Raw genomic sequence first — 12,537 nt, 5'->3', positions numbered from 1 at the left:
GTAAATGAGTCTACTAAATATTTTAATACACCCATCAAGGAAAAAAACAATCAAATACCTGGCCATTATGATTCAGAGTTGATATGAATAAATTATTTTATCTTTCTATGATTGAAACTAAAATCTTTTAGTTTCTTTTGAAATATAGTTGAAACTTATTTTTAAAATGAGTTTTTTCATAAAATATTCCCTAAGCCAATGTATTATAGGAAAAAAAAGTTCATTGTAACTTAGCTGTCATTCCTACTTAACATAAATGAACACAAACCTTAGTAACCAAGCACACAGGATAAAGCTGATTTATTTATAGCAGTGAATAGTAAATACCAGAAAACCTGTCATATCTGGCTTAAAATATTCCCTAGAATGTAATATTTCACATCTATGGCATTTGTAGAAACACAAAAGTGCACACCTCTTGGTATTTATAACAACATCAAATCCTTCACTTATGATATCTTGGCTGGGAGAAAAGCTGAAAGTTTCAGCCTTTAAATAAATGAATCTTAAGCACTTTGTTGTATAGTTAAAACTCTGGCATTAAACTAAATGAGTTTTCATCTGCTCACGCCTCTATTGCTTACTTGTTTGCTAGCTTCATTCTTGTTAAGGCAAGAAAAAGTCCATCAATGAAAACTCACATGCTAATCCCTGGGGATTCTCCTGTTTCACCACCCTGGCACATGAGTTTATCATGCCTCGCTTTTTATGTGGGTGCTGGCTAACCAAACTCAGGTCCTCATACTTGCATGGCAAGCATGTTACTAAGCCATCTCCCCAGGCCCCAACCTTTACCTATTCCATTCTTCTTATAAGGACATTGTTCAGACCTCCTCCCAGCCTAGCTTGATCCCCTTGGAACTTGATCTTTTGGTAGAGACCAGGGACTCCCTAGTTGTTCATGACTTCTCCTTTCAGTCTTTCCTTCTAGCCTTCTCCATTTCTTTGTGACTTTCCTCAGATCCACAGAACCAGAGACCCATAGCCACTATACTTGGCTAGGTGCTCTCTTCATCCCTTGCATTTTGAATCACATCCATCTGAAATTTGGTGTAACAAGAAAATAATAATAATGGTCTAGGATACAAGGATTCAATAAAAGAAGTGGTTGGTGGTAGAGACTCAGGACGGGTTGATTTATGAAGGTTATACCCCCGGGTGTATTGTTTGCTAGCTCTAGAAATTAGGTAAACCTGAAGAGAGATAGTTTGTCCAGGATCAGAAAAGAACCAAGGTGCCAAAGGATTAAAATATGATCAATAAAAATGTCCATACCACTATCAGTGTACAAATTATCAACAGCCCTATTTTTAATAATTAAAATTGCAAACAGCCCAGGTGTTCATCAACTGAATGAGCAAATAATCATGGTTTATCCAGTGGAAAATCATCAGCACGGAAATGAAGTGACATGCAACAATGTGATTTTCCAAATAATTATGTTAAGTTTAAAAAGATAAAAAAGGATATTATAGTGATTGTTCTATAATAGTGAAGACTGGATCTCAGACCCAAGCACACATGATACAAGCCAAGTACTCCTATAAGTACCTGTAACTCCAGCTCCTATCAAGACAGAGAGAGGAGGATTGCTAGAGAGATAGCTGGCTTCCAGCCTAGCCTAGATGCAAGCCTCAGCTTCAGGAAGAGATCCTGACTCAGAGGAATAGTTAGAGCAAGATGTAAGAGGATCTCTGACACCCTCTTCTGGCAAGCAGACAGGGGCTAAACACTCACATAAGCACATGCACTTAGATAGATGATAGAAGATGACAGATAGATAGATAGATAGATAGATAGATAGATAGATAGATAGATAATGAGAAATAAATAGATATAGATGATAGATTTTAAAAGAAATTCCCAAAGGGCTGCCTTGCCTGGCCTCAATCAGAAAGGATGCACTTAAACTGGCGGAGACTTGATGCACCAGGGTCTGGTAATACCCAGGGTGAGCCCTACCCTCTCAGAGGAGAAGGGGAGGAGAAATGGGGGGGAGAAATTCTGATAGAGGAGACTTGGAGGGGGCAGCATTTGGGATGTAAATAAAAATAAAATAAATAAAAATAGAAATTCAAAATATTGTATAGAAAACATGCTACGGGTTAATGATATGAGTGTGTGAAGACAGGAAAAGTGCAAGGGGAAGCATGAGCTGTCTGTGTTTGTAGCTATGTCCATGTCTTAACTGTAATGAGTATTTCATATGTGTACACACGGTCCAAAGCTGCATAGTGGTGCACTTTGTAGGAGAAGACAGGAGAGTCAGGAGTTCAAGATTATCCTCAGCAACACAACAAGTTTAAAGCTAGCCTAAATTTTATGAGACTCTGTCTCAAACAATAAAAATATTATATTATATATTTTCAATATGTACAGTTCATTTGATATAAGAGCTAGCTCAGTAAAACTATTACTAGAATATTTAAATAACTATTAAGGAGAGACGTTTTCAGCCTTCAACTCTGAACATTTTCTTGCTGTCTTCGAATAATGGATATTGCTTCAGTATTTTCTGGCATCTCACTGTGAGCATATGAAAGTCTGATCTGAGAGTGACAGGCTGACTTTTAAAGGGTAAGTCTGGTGATGTGCAGCTAGCTAAATGGACTTTGTGAAAGAAATGTGAAGCAAACCTCTCACTTGGAAAATTTGCTTAACTATGAGATGTGAATACTTATTAACATCTGATTGGTAAAATTTTAAAAAATAACAGGGCAATAGGCTCCAACATACCAAGGAGGACTTTTGTCAACGGTGAAAAGAAGACATTCTAAAAGTAAGTTAGACAGTGATCCTTGGCAGCCCTCTGTGATGTATTAAGAACAGTAACTTTGACTTTGTATTAGAGGGTGGATCGTAGGAATAGTTTAAAATCATTGACCTCAGTAGGCAAAGCATTTTTTCACAGATGTAAATTCTAAGCTAAGAATCCAGAGCTTTGTCATCCATGCTAGTACAAGCTTCCCAGAGGCAGCATTAAAGGAGATAACCTCCGTAACATTGCCTACATTTTATTAGAGGGAAATCTTACTGAAAAGCAGAAGAGTGTGGGAATTTTCACCATTGTTTACTGAAATATATAGTACTGAGTTTTTTTGGCAAAGGCTGTTTAATTTTGGGGAATGGAGCTGGTAAAGGGTTTCTCTATGTAGCCCTGGCTATCCTAGAATTTGCTCTATAGAGTAGGCTGGCCTCAAACTTGGAGATACACCTACTTCTGCCTTCCCAGTGCTAGAATAAAGGTGTGTGCCACCACACCCTGAATGTTTGTTTGTTTGTTTGTTTGTTTGTTTTAAAGATAATATATACTGGAATGAAAAGAAATCTGCTCACCACCAGAAAGAAAGAGAAGGTCCCAGGATTCTTTCAAGACCCACCTTCCAGTGACCTACCGTCCTCTCACTAGTTTCTCCTTAAAGACTCCACCATCACCGCCCGGGTATCGTCATCAGCCCCTGGCTTTAGAAGCACACTTAAGACCCAAACTACAGCTTTAAGCATCAACACTATTGGAATTGTGGAAATCCATCAGCACTGCTACAATGGAGTGGTGTGACCAGCTTTCGATTTCCAAGATTGCTGGGAGCATCTGGGGCAGATAAGGGTTAAGAAGGTTGAGAGGAGACAGAGTAGGACTATGGTGTAGCTTTAAAGACTGAGGGTCTCCAGATATTCTAGCTCTTTAACTATACTGAAATGCTGATGATAACTTTTAAATCGTCCTAAAAACTTTCTTGCTCTTTTTGAGGGTAAAATGCTGCTGGCTTAGGTGATTGATATCTGTAGCCTAACAGCAGGGGATTGAGTAATGTGGCCTTTGTTCTATCTCAGCAGGAACTGTGCAGCTCTAACTTTCAGCAAGCTAGTCAGAAAGTCCCAGAAAGAAAAGGGGACACTTTGAAAAGTGATTATAGCGTTTATTTCTAAGTTGTAAAAAATTACCTATAAGAGTTCTCTAAGAAAAAAGGGAAAAGCGGAAAGATCCTAAGTGGGGCAAAGGAAAAATTTTCTCTCACTCTTCTCTTTGTCCTCAGTACTTATACATCTTTCAGAATACATTACCACATGATAAAAGTTCATCATAAGTTCACACATAAAATTCAAATCATAAATTGAAATAGAAGTTTACAACAGAGAAGAATGTTTACATGCGTATCCATTAGGAGTAATTATCTGGCTGAACATCCATCACCTGTCACAGCTCCACAGGCTCATTGAAAGTCGAAAACCATAACTAAGTTATTAGTGAAGGTTTGTATAGATAACCCAAGTCAATATTTTATCTTCTGTCCTAGCACCTATAATAAATCATTAATTCCCTTTTTATGACCTTTGATCAGCTGTTTTACAAACTCTTCAAATGTGTTCTGAGTAAATGAAAGTCTGGTTACTACCTAGAAGCAATTAATTAGTGACAATGGGAGACTGGCAGAGTTCTCATTGTAGTTTTGACTATCAGAAAGGACCTAATAGCAGTCCCACTATAAAAGAGCTTAATAAATACTGCTTAATTTTAGGAATTCTTATAGAATCATCTTAAAGAATTGAGAAGTCATCTATTTGTCTATATAGTGTCACTACAAGACAGTACATCTTTGTAGATCTGCAGAGATCTGCTCAAAAGGGGTAGGCTAATACCTAGTGATTGTTATATATTTTTAATAATAGCAGGAAAAGCATATTAATTGCAGGAATCTTTCCTAAAATGATTTTCTCAGAGGCCTTGCCTACTGGAGTTTCATTATAGAGGTCAATCTAAGGTTAATCTCAGGAACATCACCTGCTATTGTCCTATGATGGCTCCTGACAGAAGATTGTAGGATCATGAAAGAATAGCATGGTTTCGGCCTGTGGTCACACCCTCTACCTGTGCTATGTGACCGAAGGCCACAAACCTCTCTTTGGGAAGGGCTGTAGGGGCGTTGTCCTACGTTCCTGAAAGGTGCAGATCAATGGAGGTTTTCAGCCTCATGTCAAGAGCCTGGAGTCTGGGAGCATGGCAAAATGCATGCGGTCCCTTGAAGGGAAAGCTGTGAGGTCTCCAAACTGTTGGGTCTCTGGCCATCTCTAGCCAGTACTCGACCAGAAACCATGCTATCCTTTCATGGTCCTATACAAGATAATTTTGTGGACATTAAAGTAATAACTAAAAGTCGACTAGCAAAGCACACACTGCCATGAGTTAATAGTGGTTATCACATGTATACAGATAAATTCTCAAGCAGCCTAAAATCACCTTTTGTTTATATCAACATATGTATGGGAGAGGGGCCAGGAACATCTAGATAGCTTCACTATCAAGATGGAAGAAGTATCTGGCTCTGATCTGGGAGTGGGGTGGGGTAGGTAGAGTTGGGTGAGAGAAGAAAGGGTGACTTTTCCACACTCCTTGAGTTTTCAGTCTACAATACTGTACCTGGGGAATCTGACTGTGCATGGTGGGAAAGTGCTTGGTAAAACGTTCACAGTCTGGAAGAAGAGATATACAAGAGGATATTTTGCTAACATAGCCAGGGCTGGTTCTGAAAAATGAGTTTCTAAATGTCCCTTTTAAGTTTGATTTTTCCTGTTATACTGAGAAATAGTGATTTAGAAATAGTTTATCTACATGACTGAGTGGTTGAATTTCTGACTCAAGATGATGTTTTAAATAATATTTCTCTTCAAGAGATTTAATCTTGGAAACATGGAACAGGTTCTTGCTCATCTGAAGATAGCTCTCGAAAAACAGAAATTTATTCTCCTTTAAATTGCATTGCCACAATTATAATGGGGAAATCTTTTCGACTCTAGTTGAGAAATAAATGCCAGCCTTTAAAATATGAATAAACAAAAGAAAATAAATAGTAAACTGGCTTTATATTTAAATCTAGGAAGAAGTAATCTGAGTAATTTTGAATAAGTAATGGTGACTAGGTTTGTCTATAAAGTGTTAAACATTTACTTATTTAACAGCTAAATCAAATACTAAGACTTTTAACTTAGTGATAAACAAAAGAACTGAATGGCAAAATCATTTCGATCTTTTATATAGATGATTTTTGTGCCAGAAAGATCACAGCTATCTGATGTCCCTATTCTAAGTAAAATGATGTATTGTTTGTCTTTTTGTTCAGATGAGAAAAATAAAACAAGAAGGTTGTCTCCAAAATGATGTGCCTAAATATGAATTGTTTCTTTAAAAAAAAACTTTTAATTTCCAATAGCACAAAAAATAAGCTATTATTAGTAACCCCTCACCCATTCAGATAGCAAAACCAAACCAAACCAAACCAAACCAAACAAACAAACAAAAGCCCTCCTCTGACGGTAGATATGGCAAATGATTTGAGCTTCTTCCAGATCAAGCATTTAGTGTCTCCAAGGTGATGATGCTTCCTGTGTCTGAGATGTGCAGGGCAATGGGAACTGGAACCAGCATCTCTAAGAAACTATCACAAAACATGGTTACTTCATCAGAGTCTGTACAAACACATGGTATCCACACTTTATGTAAACCTTAAGGCTATAAAGAAACCTAAAAAGACCTCGAAAGGGATCTTTATAATAGTGGTTTATTTTGTATGAAAATTACTTCCAATAAATTATCATTGAATATTTCTGTTTTTTAAATCTTTAAAATGTGTTCATTATCATTATTAGGGGCACATATGTGCTATGATGCATGTGTAAAGGTCAGAGGACAGCTCTGAAGTGAGTTCACTCCTTTGACCCTCATGTGGCCTTGAATTCAAGTTCTCAGACTTGCCAGGCAACACTCGTACCTGCTAAGCCATCTTGTGTGCTCCATTAATCCATTTTTGTGGACCATACTTGAGTGATTTTAAAACATTTTTGGTTTCTTAAACTTAAGATCTCAAGTTATATTTCACTCAGGAGTTAAGAATAATAAGTTAACAATAATCTATACATATATGCCAACTCTTAAAAACCTAAGTATTTCTTCATATCTTCACATTACTTCACACTATCAAACACATCTGCAACCTAGGGAAATGAATGTTCAATATTTTAAATTTGAAACAAAATTGCTCTAAATTTTAGCCAGTAAGATGACACAAGCCAAATGACTTGGAACTAATGTTCCAATGCTCCATGGAACCCATGTGAAGAACTGGATGCAGAGGTGCACATCTATAATCCTGGTACATCCACAGTGAGATGGGAGGCAGAGATAGACTATCATTTAAAAGCCTATGGGTTGGCTATTCTGGAATATATTGTACAACAGCAGAAACAAGAGAGACAGTAACTCCAAAGTGGAAGGAGAGAGTTGATGATTTCACCATATCTAAGGAAGCCAGTAGAGCTTTCACCAGAGCTGACTCCATGTTGTCTACTGTTTCATCACAGCAAACTGTGCGCTAAATAGATCTCCCTTCTTTATAAACCACCCAGCCTCAGATGCTTTGTTAGAGCAGTGGAAAATGGATTTACAGGAATTGCAAAGGCTTATGAAAACATTAAAATAACAAAATTTTAAAGAGAGAAAATGTTTGGAAACCTGATTTAAAAAAAAACAAGACTCACTTATTCACTTATTATTTAGTAAAGCATGGCCCCTGGGCTCTAGATCATTGGTTTTCAACTTGTGGTTGAGACTTCCTTTGGATGTCAAACAACACTTTCACAGTGGTCGAATATCATATATCCTACTTATCAGATGTTTACATTATGATTTATAACAGTAGCAAAGATTACAGTTATGAAGTAGCAATGAAAATAATTTTATAGTGGGCATCACCACAACACGAGGTACCATAATTAAGAGGTTGCAATTAGCAAAGTTGAGAACAACTTCTCTAGATAGGCATTTTCTCTGGAGGTGGTAGGTGGTGTGAATGGACAGGTAAGGCCAGAGACATCAACCATAGGTAGCAGAAAACAAAATGTCATTTTCAGGACAATACACATTTGCAAGGCTCCTGAAATGCTCTCAAAATGAGACTAACACCAGCTGTTTTAACCCATATTGACAACATTGAGTTCAACAGGCAGTTTTTCTGAGTCTCAATTTTAACTGTCCTTGTGCATCAAGAAATGCCAAATATCAATTCCATTTTGTAAAGATTCTGAGAAATACAGGTGTTACAAAGGTGTAAAGCTACTCCCAGACCAAAGTCTAGGAAGCAGGCATGATGGAGATGTTAGGCTAGTGAACAGCCAGGCAGATGAGTCTTGTGTTGTCTAGGGTTTCTGACTTAGGGAATCTCCAGTGTGGATGCCCCAGGTGATCCAGATTTTACATAGAGGGATTGAGCGAAGGTCTTCATCCTTGTTGCCATTGCTTCTTCGTTACGGAAACTTGAGATCACAGTCTGAGCTTAGTTTTAATCTGCTTATCATCTGTGTTATCCACAGGAGCAAAACCTACATTATAAATGCTTGTTACAGATTGAGTTATATAATATGGGCTGCGTCGTAGCTTCTTCTGTTGCTAAGATAAAATAGTTCACAAAAGCAACTTAAAGGAGTAAGAGCTTACTTAGCTCACAGTTCAAGGTACAGTCCAGCAGGCCAGAAAAAAAAAGCAAAGCAACAAGAGCTTGAAGAATAAGTCAGAAGAAGAAAGCCATGAATGTATGCACTCAGCTAACTTTATTCAGTCCAGGTTTGCAGTCATAAAATGGTACTATCAACAACAGAAGGGTCTTCCCACCTCAGTTAATGCAATCAAAACAATACCCCACAAGCATACCCAGGGGGCCATCTCCCAGGTGATTGTAGATTCTGTAGAGTTGACAGTACTAACCATCACAGACTGTATAGTCCAGAAATCACTATGAATGCTGGAGAGGCTGGGAATCTAGTAGTTACTGATCTGTGAATTGGATGCTTCAGCAGTCCCAATCTGATGCTGAAGGCCCGGAGGATTTCAGGAAAGCCATTGGGTTTCAGTATACATTCAGATGTTGAAGCTGGTTTGTGGTATTAGTGGAGAACAGCATCAGTGAGGCAACAACAGAGTAGATGCACTCACAAATGAAGAATGAAACAAAGCAGACAAAAGTAGCTCTGCTCTTCTCTCAGACTTCTTAGTATTTACACCACTGCTAGAAGGTTCTGTCTACTCTGGAATAGTACTTTCCAGGAAATACTCTTACAGACTAGACCAAAGGTGTGTCTTTTAATTGGTATCATATCCTATCAAAATGATGATCAAGCTTAACCATCACACCCTCTGAGAATGGAAACATTTTACTGCTCCTATTGATGGTTTTACAAAAACTAAGACATAAATTTTATTGAAGTTTTCATGGTTTCTCTACCCTTTCTGAGTTTTAGTTTGTATCAATAATTCGATTATGAAATCTTTCGGCAACAGCCTAGAAAATTTGGGCATGTCAGCATTCTATGGGGTCTAGTCTCATGGAATATGGCTTCCAGGACAGCATGTGTCAATCAGCTGTACTCACTAGGAAGCTGCCTTGAGCCTAGGTTCCACTCCAACCTCTGGAGAAGATGGTGGAGGTCTTAGCCTAAGGTCTTTTTCTAAGGGAACTCACACCCTTCAAGGAAGACATGACACCCCTCCCCCTGCTTCAAAGACTTGTCCCCAGTTTGGATAAGATCCTGGGTCTGGCTTCCCACTGAGCTTTATGAAACAGCATTAATCTCTAATAATTCTTGGGTTCTTTTCGTTAAATGAAGGTCTTGATTTCATGATGAGTGGGACTATTTCAAGCTCTAGAATTTTCTTTCTGTGATAGAAAAGAAGTCTGTGATTAAATTTCACAGTATAATAATCATTGTGGGAGTGCAGAGCATGGTGGAACTAAAGAAGAAGCTGTATCAGCCACCCACAGGGGTGTCAACTTTTTTGTTTCATTTTGCAATGCTGCAGATGAACCCAGGATCTCATGCATACTCAGCAATAGGACCACAGGACTCACCCCTAGCCAAATAACATCTTTTATCTATTCATTTATATGATAAGACAACAGTTACAAAACTAAAAAGCTTCAGACAGGGTATTTATTGTTATAATGTTCAAAAATATCTCCTTTCTCCCTCAAGCTCCTAAAGGGCAGATATATCAGTAGAGGGTATTTAAAGCATCATTTCTTTTTCTTTCCAAAAGTCAAGTTTCTAACTTTGCTTTGTTACTGCTAGTGAGCCCATCCACAGCTCAAGTCCTACCACAGTCATCTAAGTGGTAAAATCAGTCAGTTGTTTGAGCCCCACAGTGGGAAGAAATTCTAAGGATCTCTTTGCTTGCTTTACCGGGCCTAAGAAGAATATGAATTCTCACTGTAATTTGATTAACAGTAGGAGCTGAGTCAATCTGTTCCAAGCTTTTCCCACCACCACTGCTGCTGCAGTTACAGATTCAATACCAAAATGAAAAGAGCATTTGCCATTGTGTGGAGCTATGGATTTGTGAAAATTACTTCTTTTGCGAAGTAGTCAGGCACAAAGCAGTCCCTGCCTCTGTTGATGTTCACAGAAAGTATGACTGTTTTCTGGACTGTTCTCATTTCTACCAGAGCACAGAACTGTTCCTATAATTGAAGACACAAAGCATTAAATTTATTCGATGGTCTCGCTTTTGTAATTCCTTTGTGAAGAATCTAGGATGATGGGAACCATAACATGAATTAGAATTTCCCATGGAGGAGGCAAACCATATACAAACATGCTAGAGGACATCTCTGATCATTTTCTGGGGATGGAGACGGGGCTTAAAATCAAAAGCACCAGTCATACCTAAGCACACTGTGCCAAGAGTCTTTGGTTCTTCCCACTAAAATTCTAAATCTTAACATACAGCTGTGGCATGCCTGCTTGTCAGCTTATAACTTTGACAGAATGTCAGACCCTTCATTGCTCTTACTAGAAAGAGTTCATCAATGCAATAAACACTTCTGAAAATATTAGTCCTGGAAATATCTACTTAGAAGACATATGTTGTGTGACACTATTCCTGAGTTGGTTAAATGTGTACAAATGTCTGCAATGTTATAATATCATAAAACCTAATTTAGAGAATCAGTGAGTTTATTAGGATTACTTACAGGAGTGTGGTTGAGGAGCTACTTACAGTAACAAAAATCACCCAAAAGCATGACCAAAGTTCGCCCCATCATGAGTGACTGTTGGGAGCCACATACGCCATTCGACAATGGCGCGGCTCCGTGTGGGAGCCGCATACGCCAATTGTCAATGGTGCGGCTCCGTCAAGAAGCCGCATTCAAAGGCGCGGCTCCGTGAGGGAGCCGCACTCAATGGCACGGCTCAGTCAGGGAGCCGTGAGGTAAAGTGCGCCTGAGTAAGGCGCGCCGGCTCCCTGCTTCTCGGCTCTGACAGAGCCATGAATGGGAGCGCGCATGCACAGAGCACGCAGGCTTCCCACGCTCTGGTTTTAGTCAGAGCCCAGCCGAATGTGCGCATGCGCAAAGGACAAAAATTAATATGCTAATTAAGCCTCACTCCAAGAGCACTCTAAGAGCCAATGAGAAACTAGTATGCTAATTAGGCATCCTTAAGGAGCCAATGAGCATGCAGTAAGTGCTCCCAGGACTCTATATAAGCCCATGGGTTCTGTGGCTCTGGGTCCTTCGCCACTACCATCTAAGAGAGCTGTAACACCATCTAAGAGAGCTGTAACACCATCTGAAATTGCTGTAACCAGTAAATTGCTGTCAGAAGAATCCTGAAGTGTGGCGTGTTCTCCTTTTCGGCGAGGCGGCGCGTCACAAGTGACAATTCAGGAAAGCTGGAAACCCAGAGCTCTCTTCATGGCTTTCAGGTACATTGGCAGTCTGGAGAGCCTCTTCTCAGTAGTCCTTACTGTTGATAAAAAAAACTTGAGGAAGATGGGATCTTATGAACCTGGCAAGTTTCCAGGACTTCCTGAGAGTTTTGAGTTGCTCGGTTTTTTTGTTTCTTTGTTCGTTTGTTTGAGTATTAATAAACCTCCCTTTAGAACTTTCTGAGTCTTAACAAATTTGTCTCTAGCAAGGAACATTTCAATTTTGAGAAAACTGCTGCACAGCATAAAATAGCCACCTGATAGAGGTACAAGGATAAAAGAGTTAATATATGAATATAACATCTGAAGATATAACATCATATCCATGATGCCAGCTTTCAGGAGGATGCTGCACTTTTGGAAATCTTTTATTTTATTAAAGATATATTTATTTTTAATCTGCATCTCTGTGTGGTCATATACATGTGAATGCAGATGCCCACAAAGGCAGTAGATAGCTGCAACTGGAGTTACACATAGTTGTGAGCTTCTCCATGTGGGTGCAGGGAACCAAGCTTAAGTCCTCTGGAAGAAAGGTAAGTAGTCTGAATCATTTCTTCTGCCCTTTTTGCAAGTATTTTAAATTCCACTTTTCTCACAGAGAGAAGGTTAATCAGCAGTCTGAGATTTTTAAGAAATAGTTCTACTTTAATTCCACAAATTTAGTTTTTACATTTCCAGTTACTGAAAACCTAAAAGAATCTGTATTTCTATGAGCCAGCAAATATATATTAGTATTGTGTCTGTCATATGGTTAAGAAAATGTTGTTGAACTGAGATCA

Source organism: Grammomys surdaster, unplaced genomic scaffold (genome assembly GCF_004785775.1).
Source record: "Grammomys surdaster isolate TR1022 unplaced genomic scaffold, NIH_TR_1.0 375, whole genome shotgun sequence".
In the NCBI taxonomy this organism is placed as follows: Eukaryota; Metazoa; Chordata; class Mammalia; order Rodentia; family Muridae; genus Grammomys; species Grammomys surdaster.
Note: the sequence above shows the minus strand (reverse complement) of the source record.